A 13,715-nucleotide genomic window follows, 5' to 3' on the forward strand; every position below is an offset into this window, starting at 1 on the left:
ACAGTCCGTGACAAAAAATGGCCCATGCAGATCCAGGTCTTCGTATAGGCCCCATATATCAGAGTCTCCTTATATTCGCTATTTTGACGATTTTAGGTACAATACTCACCAAAATTGTTTGAGACGTCGTATTTGAAGTTCGTAATGGAAGCTACAGCCTGTGACAGAAAATTGTCTATGCTGGTCCAGGTCTTCGTATAGCTCCTATATAACGGTACCTCCCTACGTACGGTATTTTGATGATTTTGGCTACATTATTCACCGTTTATTTCAAGTTTCGTATTTGAATATGGTAATGGCTTGTGACAAACAATGCCTATGTAGGTGCACGTCGTACACGCCCTAATATAACGGCTATATTCGGTATTTTTAAAATTAACAGAATTTTTGGCGAATGTTATCTTTTTCGAGAACGTTCAAATTCGTTCTAAATGGTGGAGGGTATTCAAAGTTCAACACGGCTGAACTTACTGCTTTTTTACTTGTTTTACATTTTCAAGTTCCTTCCAAATGGTGGGGGGTGTTAAAAATTCGACCCGTTGAACTGATCTGATTTTTTACTTGTTTGTATATATAGAATTTACATATTTTGCTGTATATTCGATATGTTTGCCATCAGAATCAACGTAACGGTCAAAAATGATCTTTTTAATTATTTGATATTTTGCGGGACTAAAAATATTCACGGTTTAATGGAAAGTTGTTTTTTATTTTTGTACACAAAAATTATGGTTCATTTCACCCTCTAAATCTTATCCGGTGACTATTCAAATGGCCATCCAGCCCTTAACTCTAACCCTATGCAAATTTCCGCATCTATTTGTCCATAATTGTGACCTGCAGAACAATAGCAAAAAAAGGAAAATGTCTGTTTTTTTGTATTGAAATCATCTCCAAAAACAATATGCTTCCATTCTGACCCTACCTAGATACATGCGAAATTTCGTGGGAATCAGTCTATAATTATACCCTATAACACTATGTGTTGGGGTATTATAAGTTTGATTGGGCCAAAAATTATGTAAAACCTCGAAAAATTGGCCCCCAACATAGGAAAATATATATGGATCTTCCTATCTCGATCGAGATGAGTCGATCTGGCTATTTATGTCCGTTAGTCTGTCCATGTTAATATGTAATTACTCTATAGGTCCCAATTATGGAATTTTGCATGGAGGTGGGGTTATGGTCAGAATTGAAGCCTATTGCTTTCGGAGATGATCGCATAATATTTAGGGATTGAAATGGACCAAAAACTTAAATAATTCTGGATTTTGCAGTTGCTGCCTGATCACACAATTGTAACCAATCGACACGGTATTTTGCATGAGAAGAGAGTTAAGGACAGCGGAAAAGTCTAGCATTTTGGATGACCATTGAATTATATTTAGCTATAAAATGGACCACAAGAACTAACAACACGACGGAGTGCGTATATATTGGGCAAATGTCCCTGGTCAAAAAACTAAGGGTAATATCTGGGCAGTGCTCCGTGACATAATTTCAAAAGCGAAATCTTCCAAAACTTGATTAGGACATGCGGGGGCTTCTAACATATTGTAGTGTTGTAGGGTATCACATGGTCGGCCCCGCACGACATTGACCTTTGCTTACTTGTTAATAATAATTTATTCGCATGAAATTGGAATTAAAAGTTCGGGTTTTTTTCCAATCAGTATAAGATGAAGTGAATTAATTTGTACCACTATATCCAGTACATTACGCTTTTCAACATTTCTCATATCCCAAATCGATTTGATACGAAGCGGACAACATTGGACCACTTTTTCGAAAACACACCCATAGGGGGTCAACTTTTTGAATATTCATAGCGCAAATTAACGAAAATTGACAGAGGGTATACATCGGTCGGCATAACCGAATAATACTTTTAAATTGTTAAATCCCAATCAAGCGAAAATTAGATAAGGAGCTCCGATAATCAGACCTCTATATATTGAAACCACAGTATTTTCTGGATATGCAGGGTGAGATAGAAAGACTGCAACAAAGCCAAACGCCATAATTTTTGCATTTTTCTTAATTTTATTGAATGAAAGCAAAAATGTCGGAAATAGCATCAAATTTTAGAATAAGTTTAGATTTGTTCGCATTGGTCACCTTTGGCATGAATTATGTCCTTCAAACGGCCAATGAAATCGTCACACACTGCCCGAATGTTGCTCTGCGGTATTTTGGCCCATTCCCGGCGAAGCGCTTGCTTGATGTGATCGACACTTTGGTATTTTTTAGTGCCAATCTTGCTTTCCAAAATACTCCAGACGCAATAGTGCAACGGACTGGTATCCGGAGATTTTGGTGGCCATTGTGCGCTGAAAATGAAGCGAGGAGCCTCATTTTGTAACCAGTCCTGTTAGAATGTCCAAGGTCTGGGGCCAAAATGTTTGCGTGCCCAAGGCTTTAATACACCCTCCAGAATATTTTCGCGATATATTCGGCATTCATTCGGCCACGGTCGTTTAAGACGAGCGGAGAGCGACCATCGGGTGTTATGGTGGCCCACACCATTACCATGACCGGCGCATAATTGCATAATCGTTGAAAAAATCGAGGACTTTCCGAACGAAACCCAGATGTTTTTTTTTGGGAGTTTTTTCTAGGGATCGCTTTACTGAAAATAATGGTTCTCATGATTAAATAACCTCGAAAACCATTGTTTAATTTTTTCTTATCTAATATTACTGGCAAAAATCATGGATTTTTGAAAAATTAGTTTCGGAGAAGTACCTGGTTGTTGGGTTTTGGATTTTCCAGAATTTCTTCGAGGACTTTACGCAAAATAATGCTATGAAATATACCAAAACTCATCATAGAGATTGGAAAGGGAAGATATTTCCGTAATATTTTTAGAATTTTTAGAGGCTGGCCCCATTCGCTAACCCACCTACATCCAATTTCGACTTTCCGGTTTTAGGTAGGTAAAATAGTTGCTAAGAATAATTTTCACGATTCGTCCAGGTTTCCACATGATTTTTTTTATTATAGTACCTTCCAGTGTTAAATACTCCGGAGCGTCTATCCAAAAGATATGCTACGAAATCTATTTTTTTAAGGTCAAACACAAAGTTTAAAGGCTTTTGGCTTAATTTCAAGTGAACATTTTAATCTTTCAAAAAGTTATTGATCTTGCTACGGCCTCATTAAGTGTATGATGATTTGATATAGTCTGAGGCTTTCACTCAGTTTGGCGACATATTTCCGTATCGATTTTCATTAACGTTTTGATGTTTTTAATTATTTTTTTATGAACTTAATTTATTAAGTAAATTACAATGCTAACAATGCAATTTTTTCACTCTATTTAAAATTTCAATTAACAAAATATTACAATTTATAATTTTCTTTAATAGCTCGCCTCATTGGTATGACCACAACGAACACAACAAACAGCCAACACGTTTCTCATACGATCTCTTCATACTTACACACATATGTACATTGGACTAATTAATCAAAAAAAAAACTTGTGTTTTATCTGGCATTTATATCAGCTTTTAATTTCGCCTATATCGGTCGATTGTTAAGCCTTTGTTTTTGTTGTTGTTATTGGAGAGGGATCTCCTTTTGTTAACTCTCTTAACGATGGATAATCAATCTAATTTTTCTGAGCCACTCCCACCGACACACAAAGCAACACACACGCTGAGATTAAGGTATCACTCTCTGTACATACATACTTACATGTATGTACATTTTGTGAGTATGTTGTAATTTGTGTTTGAGGAAAGCGAACAATTATCCTGTATTTAATTTGTTGTCGTTGTTTTTGTTGTGTGTGATTTTTATGCGCAACATTTCGCCAATGAAAGTTGTTGTGTTGCATGTCTGCTAATAGTTAAATGACGAGTTACAACCAGAAAAATAACGCCCATGGAAAAAAAGCGAAATGAAATAAAGGAAAGGAATTGAAATTTTGCAGATTGAGAAGAGGTTAAATGGTTAGGGTATCTGTGGAAGTTGTTGTGTTTCCGTTTTTGGGGAGAGCAAAAAACATTAAAAAACGCAAAAGAGAGATTCCAGATATTTTCTGACAAAAGTGATGATGATGCAACATCATTGAAAAATACTACTAAAAAACTCACGAGCTTATTCTGTTGTTATTATTTTGGAAACTAAAATGAGATTTATGCTTAAACACTGAAAGAAATTTCAAATCAAAAAACATGGATTTTTTAAAGAATATATTTAAAGGACCTAAAAAATCCACGTATATTTTTTAAAGAATATTTTTTCAAGGACCAAATAAACTTGGATTTTTAAAGAATATTTTTTCAAGGACCAAATAAACGTGGTTTTTTTTAAAGAATATTTTTTCAAGAACCCAAAGACCATAAAACGTGGATTTTTTAAAGAATAGTTTTTCAAGAACCCAAAGAACATAAAACGTGGATTTTTTAAAGAATATTTTTTCAAGAACTCAAAGATCATAAAACGTGGATTTTTTAAAGAATATTTTTTCAAGAACCCAAAGACCATAAAACGTGGATTTTCTAAAGAATATTTTTTCAAGAACCCAAAGACCATAAAACGTGGATTTTTTAAAAAATATTTTTTCAAGAACCCAAAGACCATAAAACGTGGATTTTTTAAAAAAAATATTTTTTCAAGAACCCAAAGACCATAAAACGTGGATTTTTTAAAAAATATTTTTTCAAGAACCCAAAGACCATAAAACGTGGATTTTTTAAAAAATATTTTTTCAAGAACCCAAAGACCATAAAACGTGGATTTTTTAAAAAATATTTTTTCAAGAACCCAAAGACCATAAAACGTGGATTTTTTAAAAAATATTTTTTCAAGAACCCAAAGACCATAAAACGTGGATTTTTTAAAGAATATTTTTTCAAGGAACAAAAACGTGGATTTTTTAAAGAATATTTTTTCAAGAACTCAAAGATCATAAAACGTGGATTTTTTAAAGAATATTTTTTCAAGGACCCAAAGACCAATAAACGTGGATTTTTTAAAGAATATTTTTTCAAGAACTCAAAGATCATAAAACGTGGATTTTTTAAAGAATATTTTTTCAAGAACCCAAAGACCATAAAACGTGGATTTTTTAAAGAATATTTTTTCAAGAACCCAAAGACCATAAAACGTGGATTTTTTAAAAAATATTTTTTCAAGGACCAAATAAACGTGGATTTTTTAAAAAATATTTTTTCAAGAACCCAAAGACCATAAAACGTGGATTTTTTAAAGAATATTTTTTCAAGAACCCAAAGACCATAAAACGTGGATTTTTTAAAAAATATTTTTTCAAGAACCCAAAGACCATAAAACGTGGATTTTTTAAAAAATATTTTTTCAAGAACCCAAAGACCATAAAACGTGGATTTTTTAAAAAATATTTTTTCAAGAACCCAAAGACCATAAAACGTGGATTTTTTAAAGAATATTTTTTCAAGGAACAAAAACGTGGATTTTTTAAAGGATATTTTTTCAAGAACTCAAAGATCATAAAACGTGGATTTTTTAAAGAATATTTTTTTAAGAACCCAAAGACCATAAAACGTGGATTTTTTAAAAAAATATTTTTTCAAGAACCCAAAGACCATAAAACGTGGATTTTTTAAAAAATATTTTTTCAAGAACCCAAAGACCATAAAACGTGGATTTTTTAAAAAATATTTTTTCAAGAACCCAAAGACCATAAAACGTGGATTTTTTAAAAAAATATTTTTTCAAGAACCCAAAGACCATAAAACGTGGATTTTTTAAAGAATAGTTTTTCAAGAACCCAAAGAACATAAAACGTGGATTTTTTAAAGAATATTTTTTCAAGAACTCAAAGATCATAAAACGTGGATTTTTTAGAGAATATTTTTTCAAGGACCAAATACACGTGGATTTTTTAAAGAACATTTTTTCAACGACCAAATAAATGTGGATTTTTTAAAGAACATTTTTTCAAGGACCAAATAAATGTGGATTTTTTAAAGAATATTTTTTCAAGGACCAAATAAACGTGGATTTTTTAAAGAATAGTTTTTCAAGAACCCAAAGAACATAAAACGTGAATTTTTTAAAGAATAGTTTTTCAAGAACCCAAAGAACATAAAACGTGGATTTTTTAAAGAATATTTTTTCAAGAACTCAAAGATCATAAAACGTGGATTTTTTAAAGAATATTTTTTCAAGAACCCAAAGACCATAAAACGTGGATTTTCTAAAGAATATTTTTTCAAGAACCCAAAGACCATAAAACGTGGATTTTTTAAAAAATATTTTTTCAAGAACCCAAAGACCATAAAACGTGGATTTTTTAAAAAAATATTTTTTCAAGAACCCAAAGACCATAAAACGTGGATTTTTTAAAAAATATTTTTTCAAGAACCCAAAGACCATAAAACGTGGATTTTTTAAAAAATATTTTTTCAAGAACCCAAAGACCATCAAACGTGGATTTTTTGAAAAAATATTTTTTCAAGAACCCAAAGACCATAAAACGTGGATTTTTTTAAGAATATTTTTTCAAGGAACAAAAACGTGGATTTTTTAAAGAATATTTTTTCAAGAACTCAAAGATCATAAAACGTGGATTTTTTAAAGAATATTTTTTCAAGAACCCAAAGACCATAAAACGTGGATTTTTTAAAGAATATTTTTTCAAGAACCCAAAGACCATAAAACGTGGATTTTTTAAAGAATATTTTTTTTGGAACCCAAAGATCATAAAACGTGGATTTTTTAAAGAATATTTTTTCAAGAACCCAAAGACCATAAAACGTGGATTTTTTAAAGAATATTTTTTCAAGAACCCAAAGACCATAAAACGTGGATTTTTTAAAGAATATTTTTTCAAGGACCAAATAAACGTGGATTTTTTAAAAAATATTTTTTCAAGAACCCAAAGACCATAAAACGTGGATTTTTTAAAGAATATTTTTTCAAGAACCCAAAGACCATAAAACGTGGATTTTTTAAAAAATATTTTTTCAAGAACCCAAAGACCATAAAACGTGGATTTTTTAAAAAATATTTTTTCAAGAACCCAAAGACCATAAAACGTGGATTTTTTTAAAAATATTTTTTCAAGAACCCAAAGACCATAAAACGTGGATTTTTTAAAGAATATTTTTTCAAGGACCAAATACACGTGGATTTTTTAAAGAACATTTTTTCAAGGACCAAATAAATGTGGATTTTTTAAAGAATATTTTTTCAAGGACCAAATAAACGTGGATTTTTTAAAGAATAGTTTTTCAAGAACCCAAAGAACATAAAACGTGGATTTTTTAAAGAATATTTTTTCAAGAACTCAAAGATCATAAAACGTGGATTTTTTAAAGAATATTTTTTCAAGAACCCAAAGACCATATAACGTGGATTTTCTAAAGAATATTTTTTCAAGAACCCAAAGACCATAAAACGTGGATTTTTTAAAAAATATTTTTTCAAGAACCCAAAGACCATAAAACGTGGATTTTTTAAAAAAATATTTTTTCAAGAACCCAAAGACCATAAAACGTGGATTTTTTAAAAAATATTTTTTCAAGAACCCAAAGACCATAAAACGTGGATTTTTTAAAAAATATTTTTTCAAGAACCCAAAGACCATAAAACGTGGATTTTTTAAAAAATATTTTTTCAAGAACCCAAAGACCATAAAACGTGCATTTTTTAAAAAATATTTTTTCAAGAACCCAAAGACCATAAAACGTGGATTTTTTAAAGAATATTTTTTCAAGGAACAAAAACGTGGATTTTTTAAAGAATATTTTTTCAAGAACTCAAAGATCATAAAACGTGGATTTTTTAAAGAATATTTTTTCAAGAACCCAAAGACCATAAAACGTGGATTTTTTAAAGAATATTTTTTCAAGAACTCAAAGATCATAAAACGTGGATTTTTTAAAGAATATTTTTTCAAGAACCCAAAGACCATAAAACGTGGATTTTTTAAAGAATATTTTTTCAAGAACTCAAAGATCATAAAACGTGGATTTTTTAAAGAATATTTTTTCAAGAACCCAAAGACCATAAAACGTGGATTTTTTAAAGAATATTTTTTCAAGAACCCAAAGACCATAAAACGTGGATTTTTTAAAGAATATTTTTTCAAGAACCCAAAGACCATAAAACGTGGATTTTTTAAAGAATATTTTTTCAAGGACCAAATAAACGTGGATTTTTTAAAAAATATTTTTTCAAGAACCCAAAGACCATAAAACGTGGATTTTTAAAGAATATTTTTTCAAGAACCCAAAGACCATAAAACGTGGATTTTTTAAAAAATATTTTTTCAAGAACCCAAAGACCATAAAACGTGGATTTTTTAAAAAATATTTTTTCAAGAACCCAAAGACCATAAAACGTGGATTTTTTAAAAAATATTTTTTCAAGGACCAAATACACGTGGATTTTTTAAAGAACATTTTTTCAAGGACCAAATAAATGTGGATTTTTTAAAGAATATTTTTTCAAGGACCAAATAAACGTGGATTTTTTAAAGAATATTTTTTCAAGGACCAAATAAACGTGGATTTTTTAAAGAATATTTTTTCAAGGACCAAATAAACGTGGATTTTTTAAAGAATATTTTTTCAAGGACCAAATAAACGTGGATTTTTTAAAGCATATTTTTTTCAAGGACCAAATAAACGTGGATTTTTTAAAGCATATTTTTTCAAGGACCAATAGACCATAAAACGTGGATTTTTTAAAGAATATTTTTTCAACGACCAAATAAACGTGGATTTTTTAAAAAAATATTTTTTCAAGAACCCAAAGACCATAAAACATGGATTTTTTATATAATATTTTTTCAAGGACCAAATAAACGTGGATTTTTTAAAGCATATTTTTTTCAAGGACCAAATAAACGTGGATTTTTTAAAGCATATTTTTTCAAGGACCAATATACCATAAAACGTGGATTTTTTAAAGAATATTTTTTCAACGACCAAATAAACGTGGATTTTTTAAAAAAATATTTTTTCAAGAACCCAAAGACCATAAAACATGGATTTTTTATATAATATTTTTTCAAGGACCAAATAAACGTGGATTTTTTAAAAAAATATTTTTTCAAGAACCCAAAGACCATAAAACATGGATTTTTTAAAAGAATATTTTTTCAAGGACCAAATAAACGTGGATTTTTTAAAAGAATATTTTTTCAAGGACCAAATAAACGTGGATTTTTTAAAAGAATGTTTTTTCAAGGACCAAATAAACGTGGATTTTTTAAAGAATATTTTTTCAAGGACCAAATAAACGTCGACTTTTTAAAAGAATATTTTTTCAAGGACCAAATAAACGTGGATTTTTTAAAAGAATATTTTTTCAAGGACCAAATAAAATTGGATTTTTTAAAAGAATATTATTTCAAGGACCAAATAAACGTGGATTTTTTAAAAGAATATTATTTCAAGGACCAAATGAACGTGGATTTTTTAAAAGAATATTATTTCAAGGACCAAATGAACGTGGATTTTTTAAAAGAATATTATTTCAAGGACCAAATAAACGTGGACTTTTTAAAAAATATTTTTTTTTCAAATTTTCCCCGTGTACCAATTAGCTTAGTCGTACATTTTGGTAAAGGTGTGCAAATTGAGTCTTCATTCGGCGTTTTATGAGGTGGATAGAAGGGTTGCGGAATAAAAAAATCTCAGAAACGATTAATTTACTTGTTTGTGCGTAACAAACAACCGGACAACCCAACTCTACTCCACGAATGAAAAGAAACAAATCTTCTGGTGCTCAAACGCTTTGCTCGCAAATGATTAAAATGCAATCAAGGCTGGCTGGAATAGCGCCACAGACACGGACACACGGTGCAACAATGTTGAATTATGTCTCTGCCCCTTTATGTTGTGGCAAAATCATAATTCGCGTGCTAAGAACACATTACTTTCACATTTGCCAAACAATTTTCTGAGGCCGGTTTTTTTTTTTTTTTGCTGCTGTTGTTGTTGGTGGTGTTCAGATTGCAAAACATCACTACAACTTCATGTTGTTGTGGATGGACAACAGCAGAGAAGAAGCACAATTTTCGCCAAACAAAAAATGAAAAAAGTGCTAAACCGTCCAACCAACCAGCGAACCATTCATTCATCCATCCAGCGAACAACCTTCAAGTGCTGCAGGCCTCAAACGAACACCATGCCACAATTTGATGGTGTGGTGTGGTGCGGTGCAGTGTTCGATGATGACGATTTGTTGCAGTTTTTTTGTGATAAAACAAAAAATAATTGTTGCAACTGTTTCTTTTCTCTTCTCAGCTCCATTTGTTGTGAGTCTTTCGTTTTCTTTCAATTCGTTTTTAATTGCTTTTTTATTTGGTTATAATTCTTTATTTGAACTAACAACGAACGAATTACAGCCTTGAGGCTGTAAGTAATTTTGAGCGAAATGAAAAAAAAGTAAAAATGAACCAAGAAAGATGATTATAATGATGATGAAGCTGCAGCGTTGACAATGGGGGTAGGGGGATGGGAGAAAGAGGACCACAAGGACGAGAAAGTGTGCAATATTTTTCGTTTGTTGATTTATGTAAAAAGAGTTTCTACAAAGTCTAATAAACTTCGCCATACAGTTGTGCAGTAGAATTTATCTTCTCATAAATTTTCCACCAAAAAATTAGCAAAGCAATATCTTATTTAAGTTTTCGAGACAATATTCATTTGTAATTAACCGGAGGTTGCCTGGAAGTTAAAGAGATATGTTTTCTTATAATTCTTGAAGATAAAGACCAAAAATTTTAAAACCTATGACACATAAAAGCTGCGTAATTTTCGAAATATCAGATATAGAGTCAGGAAATCAAAATCACAGATAGCCCAAGAGTCAAAGGTGATACAGATTTACTTGAAAACTGGTTTGAAGAGCTCAGAAAAGGAATCAATAGCGGAGGGGTATGTATTCTACTATATCCCTTAAAATAGTCTTTAGTACAAAACAACACGATTTTTGAGCCAGGAAGGTCTTGAATAAAATCAGACGCATGATTTTACTCAGAAAACCCTTGAAATGAAAACGTTCGCACGAAATACTGGATTTTTGTTATAAAACCTTTGAAAAGCAAAGCCACGAATTGTAGTAATAAAGTCCTTGAAAAATAATTTTTACAAAATAAAATATATTTTCGTCAAAAACTGCTAGGCAAATAATTTTTTGTTAAATCCAAAAAAAAAAAAAATGCGTAGATGGAAAACTCTTAATATATCCGCTAATTACGCATTAATCAAAATCCATTTTCCAAGATGTCCATGAAAAGTAATTTTTCAATCCTTTGAGAAATATAGGGTTTTTTTTGCAACGAAATCCATAAATAATATATTTAAGAATTATCCCTTAGAAAATATACGATTTTTCCACTAAGTTCTTCAAAAAACATTATTAAAAATCCATAAATTTGTATCAATTTACTTTTTTTTAGGAAATACTTTTAAATCTGCACACTTTTTTCTAGAAAATCTTTTAACAAATTCACCTCTTTGTCTTCTAATTCTTAAAGAAAAATTCTAAAAAAAATCAAAAACTTCTGTAAAATTCTATAAAAAAATCACAACTATTTGTTTCAAAAAATCACAGATTTATGTCAATAAACACTTAAAAACCATTCTTAAACAATAAGGAATTTTTAAGGAATTTTCTTTATATTCATAAAAATGTTTACTAACTATTCTTGAAAAAAAATATTCTTAAAAATCCATATATTTTTACCAGCCGGGAAGTCCTTAAACATATTCTCCAAAAAGAAAGATTTGTGGCAAAAAAACACAAATCTAAATTTTCGCTCTTAGAGTCCTTAAGAAATAATTCTTACAAAATTGTTTGACAAAAAGTCCTTAAAAATGTTGTTTGTAAAATCCAAAACAATTTGTCAAATAGCATTTAAAAATACTTTCCATTTTTTAACCTTGGATTTTCATAAAACCTATTATTAAAATCAATATATTTTCAGTGGAATTTAGGCACGATTGTTAGGCACGAGGTTCTTCCAAAAAAATGTTTTAAAAATTGCTTAAATTTTACAAGAAATTTTCTAAAAGTCCTTTGAAAAATCCATGATATGCCAAAATGCAATACAAAAATTTCTACGATTATTTCCCACGAGGTTCTTCTTCCAAAAAATATTCACAAAGATCCATCAATTTTCACCAGAAAGTTTTTTAAAAGACCAACATTTTTTTGACCGAAAAGACCTTATTTGTAGGTGTTAAAGCTCTTAAGAATAGATCTAAAAACTCAAAAAATTCTGTTCAACAACAATCTAATAAAATCTGCACAGTTTTTCTAAAGAGTCTACAAGATTTTCGAGAGCAATTTTTAACCAGTACAGAAAATCTTAATGTCGGGCGGGGCCGAGAATTCAATCACACACGCTATGATTATAATTATAATTTAAAGTTCAAAGGACTAAATATGCCGAAGCATTGCCGAAGACAATGCCGAAGACTTGTATTGCCCATTTGGTGCAAAATTAATTTGAAATCAGATAAAGATATATGTGGGAGCTATATCCAAATATAAACCGATCTCGATAAGATTTGGCAAAGATATTTCTGAGCTGTATTTGATATATTTCCCTGCATATCGTTGTTTCGGAGTGCATATTACGGCTGTGGGTAACAAATACAACAAATCGGATGCACAATATATATGGGAGCTATAGGTATATCTAAACCGATCTTCACCAAATTTGGCATACTAGCTTCTAGACTCAATTCGGTCGTATGTACCAAATTTGGACTTATTTGGACAAATATTTGGTGTACAATAAAAGGTATAAAAGGATATCCAAATCTGAACCGATCTCGATAAAACTTAGCAAAGGTATTTCTGAGCTGCATTTGATATATTGTTGTTACAGAGTGCAGATTACGGCTACGGAGGACAACAATAACAAATCGGATGAACAATATATATGGGAGCTATAGCTATATCTGAACCGATTTCGATCAAATTTGGCATACTTATTCTTATATATATACTTCAGGCCTAATTTGGTTGTATGTACAAAATTCCATACTATTCGGGCTGATATTACACGTTTGGTGCACAATAAAAAGCAAATCGGACGAAGATATATATTGGAGCTATATCTAAATTTTTACCGATTATCTCCAATTTCAATAAGGTTCGTCCTTGAGCCAAACAAATGTTGTTTGGAAAATTTCATCTTTATCGGATAATAAATGCGAATTGCATTTTGTTCACAAGAATATATGGACTGACGGACGGACTGAAATACATAAATCAACTCAGAAAGTGATTCTATGGAGATCCTCAAAAGTAACTATGGGTCTATCTCGCTTCCTTCTCCATGTTACAAACAAATGCCCAAAGACATAATACCCTGACCACCTTGTGGTGTAGGGTATAAATGTTCTTTTCATTCATTCATTCCCTAACATTTTGGCAACAAATTCTTTAAAAATTTACGATCCTTTGTCCCGAGGTCCTTGAAAAAATAAAAACATATCTTAAGCTACGCAGGTTTTTACCACTTAGTTCTTACAAAATATCCCATTGTTTACTCGGACGACCTTGAAAAATATAAACAGCAATCTAATTTTTTTTAGCAGAAAGGCCTCCTTCTCAATAGATCCTGTGAAATTATTTTTTTCTTTGTGAAGAAATCTTGAAAAATTAATAATCCTGTCATTAGTTAATTCAGTTTTTTGGTCTTTTAAAAATACTCTTATAAATTTTCGATTTTTGCAAAGACTTTCGAAAAAAAA

The sequence above is a fragment of the Musca domestica genome, unplaced genomic scaffold (assembly GCF_030504385.1).
Source record: "Musca domestica strain aabys unplaced genomic scaffold, Musca_domestica.polishedcontigs.V.1.1 115, whole genome shotgun sequence".
Taxonomy (NCBI): domain Eukaryota; kingdom Metazoa; phylum Arthropoda; class Insecta; order Diptera; family Muscidae; genus Musca; species Musca domestica.